The sequence below is a fragment of the Vipera berus genome, assembly GCF_964194415.1.
Source record: "Vipera berus genome assembly, chromosome: 1".
In the NCBI taxonomy this organism is placed as follows: domain Eukaryota; kingdom Metazoa; phylum Chordata; class Lepidosauria; order Squamata; family Viperidae; genus Vipera; species Vipera berus.
Window position 1 is genome coordinate 257,776,932 of NC_138202.1, and position 14,774 is coordinate 257,791,705.

The 14,774-nt window shown below is 38.8% G+C and overlaps 1 protein-coding gene across 3 annotated transcripts in view; it reads left to right on the forward strand.

The window, feature by feature from the left end:
• The window catches only part of NT5DC1 (5'-nucleotidase domain containing 1), an 82,309-nt gene that overhangs the window by 38,058 nt on the left and 29,477 nt on the right, over nt 1-14,774 (forward strand). The gene's annotated exons all lie outside the window — the stretch shown is intronic.

Sequence of the window (14,774 nt, forward strand, 5' to 3'; positions counted from 1 at the left end):
ACCAGAGTAGAAGAGAATGGGACCAAGTTTGATGTGGGTGGGGGAGCAGAACCATCAAAAGAAAGTTCAGGTATAAAAATGGATCAGATCTATCCAACGGCTATAGAGGGGAAAAAATCATAAAAATTCTACCAGTAGAAGAGAAAGTTGGACAGTGTGTTAAAACGCCACATTCTGGTAAAGAGAAGTTCCCTGAGGATGGGCTCCAACACAAGTCCAAAAACTCAGAAGACTAAATCTTTGATCTTGGTGACCGACCCAGATTGAATCCTGCAACATTATCCTGAGACACGTATATTTGCTTTCATTTGTTAGAATGCAACTGTCTGCTCCATGCTTAAGCCCTCTGGTCTCTTGGTCATATGATCCTAGGTAGAGTTGTAAGGAATTCAATGGACTGCATGTTTTCCGTAACATGTGCCCAAGGAACTTTGATTATTAAGCAGACAGAGAGTAGACAGACAGATAAACTTGCTTAATTGGAAGAAGGTCCTCAATAAGTGTTGAGATGTTCAACACACCGTAGAACTGTCCTGTTTCGACAAGTGGAAGGAAGTATTGTGCTTTCCAATCCTGATGTCTAGACTGAATTCATTTTTTGGAATCATCAAAGCAACTATTCCTTGGCTGTGCCTCTGTTGACTTAAAGCCACCCATAATCAAACACTTCTCATAGGCATAAATAAGCAAACCCTTCAACTATTGCTTTCAGAATAGACAACACCTCCAAAAGGTCATTGGTGTAGAGGTGCTTGGAGAAACAGTAAGCCTGAAAACTAACCTATATTCAAGGTCAGACACTGCTTCTATTCATGGTGCTGGCAACCTCCGGACTATTTCCCCCCCCCCCTAAAACCAGCAACAACAAAATAGCATTTCAAAATTAGAAAACAAAATACCTGTTATGAGACTGCTAGCCAGGTACAGAAAGAAACTCAGGGTGGAAGATTTATTTGTAAGTGCAAATATATCCTCCCACTCTGACCTCCTTCATAACCTAAATCAGTTTTTCATGCCAGAACAGCAAATGCAAAAAAAATTTATCAAGGAAACTGAAAGGCAGAAGAGGTTCAATGTCAGGACCCACCCCAAACCACGTCTTAGGAAGACAAAATTCTTGGGGTCAAATCTATTCCAAAAAGAATCTTTACTATGACATGCTTGGTTGTAGGAAACGAGACAGGACTTAATATTATTCCACGAATAATATTAAGAGATCCCGGTTTAACCCACCTTAACCCCATTTGGTCAGTCCCCCATCCTTTATCTCGTATCATCCCTCTCTTGGGAAAAAGGAACTTAGGACCCTTCATGTTTATTGCTCTCTTCCGTGACAAAAGCCAGATGTTACCCCCCCTTTTGTTTCCCCAGTTCAAAAGGCTTCTCCTTTCCTTTGAAATGCCTAATACCGGTTCAATACACATCTATTCTCTTCTCTTCGGGAGATGGCAGAATCCATGGAATAATGTTTGAAACATTCCATTTATGAATATGATATAAATGGATTCTGACATTCAGCTAGTCCCATAATCAGATCTTGAAATAACTTTAAAGCTAGTAAAAGCTTATGTTTCACATTTTTTCCTTCAACTCAAAATCAGTATACAGGTAATTCTTGACATACAACCATAATCGAGCTCTGAATTATAATCATAGGTTGCTGGCAGTCATAAGTTGAGACAGCATATGACCAGACCTGATTTTTTTTTTGCCCTTTTTTTGCGGCAGTGGTTAATCAGACACCACAGTCATTAAGTGAACACCATGGTTGCCATAACTTTGAAAATCAGTACCAGTTTGAGGGGGGTGGATGTCTGTCGTAACTTCAGAGTTAAAGTTCCAAAGGTGCTTTTTCAAGAGGCAACTGGACTTTGTTTTTGCTTGAAGACATTTCACTTCTCATCCAAGAAGTTTCTTCAGTTCTAAATGAAGGAAGTCCAGTTGCCGCTTGAAAAACCAGCTGGATGATTGAGAATCTCCATAGACTTTCATAGTTAAAGCTAAATTCAGGTAATTTTATAAAAGTATTTTGCTAGCGGTTTTTAGGTGGATTTTAAACAAATCCAAATACACGACAAGTTCAGAATATGTAGTCGTATCTGGTTTTCTGACAGAAGATTCTTTGATCCAGCCAAAGTTTCTATGCTAGAAAACAAGGAGCTGGTATGATGGTGATTTCTGCATGTTTGCCTTTCTTTTGGCAGCTCCAAGTACTCCTTTTTCCAAACCTCCTCCAGAGGATTGGGAACCTATGTGGAGACTTGAAAAAAAGAAAAAAAAACTTTTGAAAATTTTCACCTTTCTGAACATTTATGTTCATGGAAACCTCTATTAAACAGAGACAAACTATTAGACTCAACTCTCACCAATTTTTATATAGGTTTAATAAGGATAACATTAATTTTATATCATAGGCCACCATCCCTCAATATCGGTGTCCTGCTGGTATATTAGACTTCCCAGACTTCCCAACTAACATATTCATAATGACTGGGAATTCTAGGAGTTTGTTTCAACAAGCCTAGAGTACATCAGACTGGGAAAACTAATTTAGGTATGTTAATTAGATATGTATTTATTAACCATCTAACCACACATACATGCCATCAGAGAGGAGAGCCACTAGCTCTGGAGGGCATAGAGGTTAATAACACAATTATCAAGAACATACAGTTACAGTTATAAAATAATATAAAACCCAACACAAACCTAAAGTCAGCATCAGCCCTATCTCTGTAAGGCAGCTAGGTCTATAAAAATTCCACCTTGATAACCTTACAAAATAACGCCAGGATAGCTGCAGCTTGGACCTCCAAGTGGAGGAAGCACCATAGAAAAGGTTTGCTTCCAAGTCCTCCCTTCACTTTTCATATAGTTTCATACACAAAACATCCAGGTCAAAGGCACCGGATGGGCCAATTTGATATAGACGAGATAGTCTTGGAGATACCTAGGAGCCAAGGCACGTTGGCCTTTATAATTAAAACCAGAACCTTAAACTGTACCCAGAAACCTGAATTGTACCTAGACCTCTAATATTGATGGCTGAAGTAGCTGTCAGTGACCAACATGTGAGCTGCTGCTGCATTTTGTGGCAATTGCAGCCCCTTGTAAAGCTTATTGGAATAGCAGTGAGAGCGTGAGACTGGGCCACAGCTGGTGCATCAGCCAAAGCTGGATCTAGGCCAGGGGTCTCCAAACTTGGCCCTTTTATGACTTGTGGACTTCAGCTCCCAGAATTCCTCAGCCAGGCACGCTTTCTGAGAAATGCTGGGAGTTGAAGTCCACTAGTCACAAAAGGGCCAAGTTTGAAGACCCCTGATCTAGGCCCTTCTGTCTGTGGTGTCCATCCAGAAGGCCTAGCTGGGGACTTAAGCAGACAGAGAACAAGGTAGTTTCAGGACAAACAAGAACTCCTTCTTTGGATTCAGTTTCAGTCTGCTTTGTTCCATCCAGATCTCCTCAGCCTAGCAAGGACTTACGCAGTGTTTGCTGGCTGCCTAGTATTACCTTTAAATTGTTCAGAACGGGATAATTAAACAGGGTGTAAGTATAAATCATGTCCTGAATGTGTATAAGAGGAGGCAATATTTAGGAGAAAAAAATGTTTAACTAAAGTGGTTATAAAGACAAGGCTATTATTTACATTGTTTATGCTTCCTTCATTTTAATAATTTAAACTCTTACGCTCAGTTTCTAAAAGTGGTTCTAAGCTTAAAAATAGCACTATTATGCAACTTTTGAATAATGCAGTATTATGCATATGTTCCCGTTATTTATAGCAGAGTTCCCCAATATTTCCAACTTTGCAGCTGGGGGGGGAGGGGGAAGAGAGGGGATAGTTCCACGCAAGTAGCTGGCAAGCAAATAGCCTCTCAGCTCTATTTGTGTGAGCAGCATGCATATGCACTTGCCGCTCACACAAGTGGCACATGTGTACACATGTTCGCCTACTGCTCACGCAAATGAGGACGTGCATGCGTCCGTGCACATGCTCGCCAGCTGTTTCCATGACCCGATTGCAATCCCCCTCATGGCCACTAATGGGCAACGGCCCACAGGTTGCGGACCCCGATTTATAGAGCTGCTTTTTTATTTTTATTTATTTACTTTTATCCTGCCTTTATTTGTATAAATAATCTGAAGGTGGTAAACATACCTAATATTCCTTCCTTCTATTTTCCCCCAACAATAATCCTGTGAGGTGGGTTGGGCTGAGAGAGTGACTGGCCCAAAGTCACCCAGCTGGCTTTTGTATCTAAGGCAGAACTAGAACTCATGGTCTCTCAGCTTCTAGCTTGACACCTTAATCAGTAGACAAAATATTTATATGTTGTAAACTTGTAAATTCCTCTGTCCAAATCAAAGTGTAGCAGATTTATTTAGCTTCACCTGCTTTATAAAGACGTAGTATTTTGTAGAGTAAAGTACTTAATACATTAAGTGCTGCCTTTCTTTTCCTTGGTCAATATTAAAAAAAATAAACAAATTTAAAATATTCAAGTAAAAACTTGGGTTTGTTGGATAATTTTTCTTAGATCTTTATATAGACAATAGATTTAGATCCAATTCAGAAATGTAGTACTGCTAGCCTTTGATTTTAATTTTTTATTTTTATTTTTATTTTAATTCCATTTATATCCCGCCCTTCTCCGAAGACTCAGGGCGGCTTACAAGCTTAGCAGTAGCCTTCATTCTATGTATATGCCTGCTTGTTAGGGCTTTCACACACACACACACAAGCGGCATTATTACAAAGTCAGCTTATTGCCCCCAACAATCTGGGTCCTCATTTTACCTACCTCGGAAAGATGGAAGGCTGAGTCAACCTTGAGCCTGGTGGGATGCGAACCTGCACTAATTGCAGGCAGCTGGTGTTACTCAAGGAGGCATTAGCCCACTGCTCCACCAAGGCTCTTAATGACTGTTCAAAGTTACAACAGTACGAAAATAGTGACTTACAACTCTTCCTCATACTTGTTACCATTGACATGGTTGCAATTTGGGCTCTTGGCTACTGGCAGGTATTTATGACAGTTGCAGTGTCCTAGAATCACGTACTTACAATTTACAACCTTCCCAGGCAGCTTTGGACAATCCCAAGTCAATGGGGAAGCTGGATTCGTTTAACAACCATGTGATTAACTTAACAGCTGTGGAAAAAAGGATTGTAACATTGGACACCATCATGTGATGACTCATTTAATGAAACACTTCACTTAGCGATGGAAGTTCCAGTCCCATTTGTGGTCATTAAGTCGAGGAGTACCTGTAAGCCCATTTTTGTCATATCGTCTCAGATACAGTCTGAAAAGTAAATATCCAGCCAGAATTTCATTGACATGCATTCTTTCACTTCATTTTTGCCTCTGAGAATGTAGCCGATATAACCCTTGTCCTTGTAACCAGCATCTATGCAGATTAGCATTGGTTAATTTGGTGTTTGTTACTAATTAAATACATAATGAAGTGGGTATTTTTTGACACTGGCGTTGCCTTGTCCCAATTCATATGCATGTGAAGTTCAAAATGTCCTGAATATCAGTAATTCCCTTTAAGCAGGGGGGACCGAGTGCACATAGAGAAGTGTGTAGGATAGTAATATTTTATTGCTGATTTACAAATGGATCAAGACCACTAGAAATGTCTAGGATTTCTGCTTATTTGAAAGATCATTCACAGGAAAGATATATTTCAGTTTGGAGGAGATGGATAGATTATATTCAGAACAAATATGGGACTAAAAAGTTCCATTTAGCTTATGAGTAGATTTTAGTGGGATATTGTTATTGGTACTTTGTTTGTAGTTATGTTAAAGGGGAGTTAAAGCACATTATGAATTTGGTTAATTGTATATTTGCATAATTTTTATTTAGAATATGATTATTATAACTATAATCCTGTATTTAGCTCTGGGAAGTGGGGGGGGGAAGTGGGTGGGTTTGGGGTGGGGGGATTTGGGGATATATTGTAAAACTTTGTTTTTGTAAAACTTTTTAATAAAAAAAAAGACCGCATACGCATTATAGGAAGACCACCTTGCAGAACTGATTTCTGTGGCACTTACAACAGAAAGAGGAAATTGTGGGGGGGGGGGGGAGTTACTGAACAGATGCCAGGAAAATAGAGCCAGGAAACAATATAAAGGAGGTTTCAGAGTTGCATCTGCTGATCAGCATGTCTTTGTGCCACTTGCTGCTCATTTGTTATTGTTCGAAACACCACTAGTTATGCCCAAGGCCATGGATGGAACCAAAGTAGATCTTTAGATCTCACCACTGCATTTATTAAGACTGAGATACATCTGTTCTTTATTTGTGCATAGCCTGTCTAATCTTTTTTTTTTTTGGAAAATTTTATGTTTTCACCTCTTCTAATGTGAAACAGGCTGCTCATTTTAATACTCTCTCCTCCAAATTTATGTTATTGGATATGTCTTGCTCTCTCACATTCTAATCCAAGATTGCTGAATGATACTTGCCACTCATGTTACGTTCATTTTATGGGTGGCTCTAGATTCTAGATTAACAAAAAGTGCAATCCGATTGACGAGCATCCCGATTTCAGTTTAAGCCACTTTGCTGATTATGTTTTTAATGTGTTCTTAAAAGCTTACTAAAAATGGTGATGAGAGAAGATTGAGTGTTCATCACTGACATAAATTCCCATAAGTGAACCTGTGGCAGATTGAAAAAAATATTTAAATAGTAAGTGATATATAATGGTGAGAGGGAATCAAAAGATTAGAAAACCAACAAGCTTTCGCCCAGGTTCGCCTGGTGCGCCAGTTGCGGCCCTATCTAAGCCGGGATGATCTATGCACGGTCACTCACGCGCTCGTGACCTCACGACTAGACTACTGCAACGCTCTCTACATGGGGCTGCCCTTGAGGACCACCCGGAAGCTCCAGCTGGCACAGAATGCAGCCGCGAGAGTTGTGTTGGGAGTTTCCCGATACTCCCATGTCACACCTCTGCTCCGTGAGCTGCATTGGCTGCCAGTTGTCTTCCGGGTGAGATTCAAGGTACTAGTTATGGTATTTAAAGCCCTACATGGCAGGGGGCCGGAGTACCTTAGGGAACACCTGCTGCCGGCGTCAACTTCCCTTCGCCCTGTGCGTTCCCACAGAGAGGGACTCCTCAGGGTGCCACCGGTCAGAGAATGTAGACTGGTGGCCCCCAGGGGGAGATCTTTCTCTGTGGGCGCTCCGGAGCTATGGAACCAGTTACCGGTTGAGCTCCGGACGGCGCCGGATCTTCGCTCCTTTCGCCGCGATCTGAAAACATTCCTGTTCGAACAAGCCGGCCTGGCCTGAGGGTGGGATTGCTGGGGGTTTTATTATCATTTTATTGGGGGTTTTATTAATGTATTTATTGTTTTTTATGGGCATGTATTTAATAACTTTTTAATTTTTGTAACTTTATGTTTTACTCTTGCCCTGTACACCGCCCTGAGTCCTTCGGGAGAAGGGCGGTATAGAAATATTAATAAACTAAACTAAACTAAACTATTTGTCCCATGCTAACATTGTCTTTAGCTGAAGAGTTGAAAAGAGTATTCTGAGTAAACAAGGGAAGTGCTTGTCTCAAAAGTGCTTTTCTCTTCTCATCCAAGAAGCTTCATGGTGGATAGATACCTATCCTTCCATTTCCCACCACTACCACCAGCACCATCATAACTCATGAAGCTTCTTGGATGAGAAGCAAAATGTTTTCTTTTTCTTCAAGGAAGAAGAAACAAACAAACACCTTTGAGGCAACTATGACCCAGATGACTGAGAATCTCCACAGATGTTAAGGGAACTTATGTATATCCTGAGAACTCTTTTTGCTTATGAAATGATGCTTGTTATAGCTATGAGACGTGATCAGATGTTGGGGGGGGGAATGAAATATTGGTGTGAATTTAGCAACTTTGTGCTGTTAGCCAGGACATTCTTTTCTGACATGTGAATTATCAAGCCTTGGCTAGCCCACAACAGAAGCGCTGGATGCACTGGCATGAGAGATGGTCCCAGCTAGTGCAGTAGTGGTGCATGGTGGGGGGCATGGCAGGTGTCAAGGCAGCTGGTGGCCGCGGGTAGTTAGGGAGCCAAAAGACTCTCATAAAGGCAGATGGGCCTGAATTTTGTTAACATGAAAACAGAGTCTCTTCCACCGCCAGAATTTTAAAAACAGGTACCTTAAATTGTTTCATTCAGGACTCTTGTAAATTTGAACAGTTGCTGAATGAGTGGGCATTAAGCTAGGACTACCTATAATATATAGCTTGGAATGCTGTTGCTGCCCTCTCACGGTGCCTGGAGGCAGTGTGGCCCTGGATGCAATGACATCTTTAGTTCTGTATGGGGTGGCACTACCCCAGATGATTCCAAGTCTGCAACTTGGGAGTTCTTATGGACTCTGGATCAGGAGTCCCTGCGCTTACTCATTCAAATCCTAGTCATCTCACAGTTGAATTATTGCAACGCGCACTACGTGGGGCTACCCTTGAAGAGCATTTGGAAGCTACAACTGGTGCAGAGTGCAGCAGCGTGGGCAGTTCTTGGGGCCCCATGTAATACCACTGCTCTATGAGCTGCACTGGCTGCCGGTTTGCTTCTGAGTGCAATTACAGCTTAAAACCCTTCAGGGCATGGGTCCAGATTACTTGAAGAACCATTTCATCTCACTGGGATTGGCCCATCCCACCTGTGCCAGCAGAGGAGGCCTACTGCAAGCCCCACCAGCCAGGGTATTCCAGCTGGTGGGTACAGGAGAAGAGCTGGTGGGTACAGGAGAAGAGTCTTCTCTGCCATTGTGTCTGCTCTATGGAACATCTCCCCCCCCCCAAGTGAGGTCAGCTCCAACCCTCTTGTCCTTCCCCAAGAACTTAAAAATCTGGCTCTGCCTGTCGGCTTGGGGCACCAATGGAGGAGTTTCGTGTTTGGGGGTAGTTGATAGATTAATAATAGGTCCCACCCCATCCTCTTCTCATCCTACTCCCTCCCTCCCCACCTTGATCTAATGTTAACATCTAATGTTAAAGAAAAGAAAACTATATCTGGTCATTACAAAGCAAAATCCTGTCCTTGCTAGAAAATCTGGAGCAGAAGAATAGAAAAAGAAATCCCAAACATTTAAAAGTCTGTCTCAGAAGTGTGCTGCCCTTTGAAAAACTAGTTCTCTTTTTGTTTTGTTTTGAGAAAAATAGTGATAGAGCTTTTAAAACAAACAAAAAGTATGCAAATTTGTAGTAGAAATGTCACTAGGATAACTAAATTTAAAACCAAACCACTAGTCCTTTTTAACATGAAATAATTTTATATCCATGTATCTATATCTATATTGTACCCACCTTGGTTTGAACACTAGTTATAAAGATATACAAAGAAAAATGTGTCTACAAGGAAATTCTGATCTTTCTTTCTAATAAGCCTTAGATTAGCAAAGAATTTATCATTGCTTAAAAATTCAGTTTTACCACGGCATATGGTAACTTAATCTGTTTTGACAATGTAAAACAAGCCATCTTGGTGGGATGTTTTCTAATTTCTGCCTTCTTAAAGGCTGAGTCAGTCCTGCATAAGGAGACAATCCTAACCCTATACTGACTTAATTAAATGTTATATTCAGTATAAGCAATATTGAACAAAAATTAACAAGCTTGACTTTCTAGTTAGGTATAGGAGACGTCAATTCTGTGAAAATTATCTAACAGTTACTAAAGGGCAGGGTGCGTTTGGTTTTTGTATTTAAAAAATATTCGCTTGAGGTGAGGATGTGGCAATGCTTGGACAATGAAATACCATAATTTTAAATCCTATTTTTATCTTATTCCCTTTTCTAGAACAACTGGGAAAATATATTTGCCTTATACTTCAGTCTAAGATGATTTGCAATTAGCATTAGATCTGTACCTAAACTTTGGTTAATTTGGGGGATATTCTTTGTTGAGACAGCTTTATAACCCATCATTTGATGGTCGCTAGTTTATTAAGATTAACCATTGGACATAATGATATAATGTGTTCTTGCTAATTAAAGCAGAAACAAATACTTTCAAATTCATCACAGAGAGAGAGAGAGAGCATAGTCTCCAACTTATTGAGCTTCACCTACTTCCTAGTGAATTTGAACAATGTATTCTAAGTTACAGATAAATTTCCACTTAATTTTGCTTAATGTTTCTGGAATCATGAGCATAATTGGGATTAATTGAGCTATTGAGAAAGTGGCCTTGAGATCATTCTTTTCTTTTGATTTTTAAAAGTCAGTATATTTTTAAACATCAAATGAAAAATAAAAATCTAGTATAAAAGAATATGAGATTTAAATGTTATTGAGACTCCAGTCCAAGTGAGGATTAATAATAATAAACCTTTATTGTCAAAGTACAACATGTGTACAGATTAAGCCCCCACCAGTCAATTAATTTTAGAGGAATAAGATATTTTTTTTGTAGTTCATGACAAAGAAGAGTGGTAACTAAAAGTTGTTTTGGACTATATTTTAAAATAAAACAGATTAATTAAAAATATTTTTTTAAACCAAACAAGATTAAACAGCTCCTTTCACTTTAGGTTAATTATTGGTAGTTCCCAGTTTAGATCCATTTATTCAGCAACCCTTCAAAATTACAGAGGTGTTGAAAAAAATGGACTTACAAGGTAGACTGCCCCCCCCACCCTGGACACTGGAAACCAGGAAGTATGGTCCCATTGTAGGCCTCTGGAGATTGGGTTGCTGGTCATCCTAATGGCTACCAGATGGCAGTCAGCCATGGTCAAGCCAGCAGGAAGTCAGAAGTCACTCCTAATTCTATTGATTTCTTGCCCTTGATCATTCTGTTTCTCTCTTTTGGGAAGGAAATATCTCTGAAACAATGACCCAGTGGATCAATCAATCAATCAGAATAGAGCTGGATAGGAGCTTGGAGATCTTCTAGTCAAACCCCTGCTCAAGCAGGAGACCCTGAAGGCAAGCTGTTCCACTGGTTAATTGTCCTCACTGTTAAGAAATTTCTACTTAATTCTAGGTTGCTTCTCACCTTGATTAGTTTCCATCCATTATTTCTTGTCTTGCCTTCTGGGCTTTGGGAGATAAATTGACCCCTCCTCTTCTTTGTGGCAGCCCCTCAGATACTGGACTACTGCTATCATGTCATTCCTAGTCAGGTTGTCTAGTTTAGATTTAGATACTTGCTTTGTTGTTGTTACAGAAAGATGAAAAAATGTTTTAAACTATTTTTCCTGTTGATTCAGCAGGGCTAAAGTGCCTTGCATCAGGTTCATTATCCTATTAATGCAAAATTGAGAGGGAGGCTTTATTTGCAGTAGACATCTGGATTTTTAATGAAAGCTGGCTTGAAATTTCCAGTCTTTCCACCTTCTATAAAATTCTCAATTAAAACTTAAGTGTTTCTTTCATTCTAGTTGCTTCAAAATAAAGATTAGGTCATCTTGGAGCCAAATTAGAGAGAGGGTGAATTAAACTTTTATTATCAAAGTACATGTATACAGTGAGATTAGCTGAGCCTCCCTTCGTTCCCCACCACCACCACAACTCACAGTAATTCTCTCTTTGGGAGAATGAGTGGAAGGCTGTACATAATGGCTATTGGTGTGATAATTTGTTTTTTCCACAAAACAGGTAGAGACATCAGAAGGAGAAATTATAATGGTTTTATGAAGCATTACTTCCCCTCCCAAACATCTACACCTAAAAGAAAATATTTTAGCCAACTAAATTCAGAATATGCAACTTGTCTTATCCTCTTTTTATCTTCCTCCTTCTTTTCTAGATTTTGCCTATGTCAAATATAAATGTGTATATATATGTGTGTGTGTTAAGTATTTGTCAAGTCTTTTTGACTTTATATATGTATATGTATATATATATATACACACACACACAGTGTGTGTGTGTGTGTGTGTGTGTGTGTGTGATTTTTTTTTTTTGGCTTGCTAACAGAGTAAAGGGAGACCGATATGATCATTTCAAACTTATTTGTTCTCATCAGTCATATATATATATATATGAATGATGTGTATGAAAAAGATATGTATGAAAAAAAATTATGCTTCAGATATGTATGAAAAATGTATATAAATGATACATTTTAGGCTTGTCAGGCAGAGATTTATCTCCTTGGGGTTTTTTAAGTACCATTCCCACTAAGAATGACATACACAGCACTGCAATTCACAATAACTAATAATTGCTTTCTTTATTTCTATTGAGTTTACCATATCTGAGCCTTGGTGGAGCAGTGGGCTAATGCCTCCTTAAGTAACACCAGCTGCCTGCAATTAGTGCAGGTTCGAGTCCCACCAGGCTCAAGGTTGACTCAGCCTTCCATCCTTCCGAGGTAGGTAAAATGAGGACCCAGATTGTTGGGGGCAATAAACTGACTTTGTAATAATGCCGCTTGGGGGGGGAAAGCCCTAATAAGCAGGTATATACATAGAATGAAGGCTATTGCTAAGCACATTGGTTTGTGCTTAAATTGTAAGCCGCCCTGAGTCTTCGGAGAAGGGCGGGATATAAATGGGATTAAAATAAAATAAAAAATAAAAATAAAAAAATATCTTCTGGGCATGCAGTTATATTTTTGATCCTGTGTTTATTGATGGGCAGCCCTGTTTGTGATTGTATAAATATACCTACTGCAAAAAATCCATCAAAATGGAGTGGCCTATGTCATAATCCACAGCTTATTTTATCACATTTACATAATGTTTCTCCCCCCACTCAACTTTCTGTGTCATTTCTGCCTATTGTAGCCAATCAGCAAACCTCATCTCACTTTTTGCATTGTCCAGAAAAGCTAAGGTAACATTCCTATTCAAATGGCTGTACCTTATCTATTGAGATCACATATTTTAAAATCTTGATTTTTATTTACAGCATGTACCTCTTTACTGATTATAGTACGCATACACAAGCTTATTTTAAGTTCTCAAGTTGAATCCTTAAGACAGATGATGTGTCAGAAGACACTTTAAACAATTAGAAAAAGTTCTGTGCACATAGATCCCTTTGGTTATTAAGAGCTCAGCTACTCACAGCTCAACTTGGTGAATATTCAGAAATGATAAGTGTTGCAGTGCAATGTCTGAAAAGTTCAAATTTCTCCATTGTTCATATACCATTCTTAAAACCAACAATGTTACATGTAAAATGCTATTTTAATTCAAAATGTTGCATATGTTGCAGTGTTGAGTCAGAAAGAATGTCCAGAAATTATGTGTGTGTCTGGGGGGTGGAGAGAAAGAGAGAGATAATAGACTTATATGTTTAATTGCAAGTCTTTAGCAAATGTTAAGATGTTCAACACACCATAGAAGTGTATTTGATTGATGCATACACACTTTCCTATATATGGCTTGCTCCCTCTGGTGGTATACAAAATTCATAACTGAAAAAAGTTAGGCTGATTTCCAAGTAACTTGGAAGGGACATAAATCTGAGTGTTATTTATTCAATCTAAAAACGAAGCTTGACACATACTAAACAGTGCTTTTATTTCTTAAAATGGTAAGATTACATAGATTACACAGTTTCTTCCTACAAGCCATTAGAATTCTCAATACGAAGAAACTGGAACTATAAATACTTGTATTTGTCTTTTTTTAAGTTTTTAGTTTAGAGTTATGTGCAGTTTGTGTTCTGTTTTGTTTTTTCTTTGATTCGTGTTGTCTGATGTAGCACCTTGGTCCTGGGAAACGTTGTTTCATTTCACTGTGTACTGTACTGTATATTGTTGAAATGACAATAAAGTCGTCTACTACTACTACTACTACTACTACTACTACTACTACTACAAATAGCTTCAGAAGCCTTTCTTAAAAGTTCAACAGTTGTACTTTGTATATCCCCAATACATATTGCAATAAGGTCTGCTGCCTTGAGTAGGGGGTTGGACTAGAAGACCTCCAAGGTCCCATCCAGCCCTATATTTCTATGATTCTATACAAACCTTTTTAAAAAAAAATATAGAAGTTACTAAAGGCTTCCATCATTTGTCTACAACTTCAGATTGCACTTTTTTATATTTTACAAGGCTCATAAATAAACTCCAATTTAGAGCATGCAATAACAGCATCTCTAAATGGAGTCAATGGAATATTTTACTTAAATAGTATATATAGTCATTATTATCACTAACATAATTTAACAGTTTATAGTGGTATTGTTGACACACTGCATCAATGTTTACTATTTTTATTTATTGTTGAAGGCTAGGTGGGGTGGTTCTAATAATTAGAGTCTAATTAAAGCAGAACACAGGATTTATTCATTTAAATCCATGAAGTTTATAGTATTGAATTCCAACTTCTGTCGTCAACTTCCAACTTTCAGCACAAATAAGATAATGGTAATGAATAAGTGGAAGGGTCTTCAAAAGAGCCAATTTCGTCTAGTTATTAAGGGAATGGCTTAGAAACCAGAAGACTGAGTTCTGGTCCTACCATAGGTATGGGGTGACTGGGGTCATCACTCTCTGAAGGCTACCAAGCTTTACAGTGGCTCTGCAGATCTCCATCTTGAAAGCCAAGATAACTTGAAAAGGGCATCCCTTTTCATAAGAAATTAATGTAGTCTAGGGTAGGGTAACTCTTTTATTCTGTTTGATCTTACAGAGAATTTCAGAGGGAGTGTTTTAACTTTTCAGTAGTTTAAGAAAACTGCAACAGTAGTCTCTTCTGCTAAAGTGTGAAAAGGGATTTTAAAATTATTGTAGTTTTTATACTGTTGCTTTTATTTAACTGACTAAATGTAGCTTCTCACAT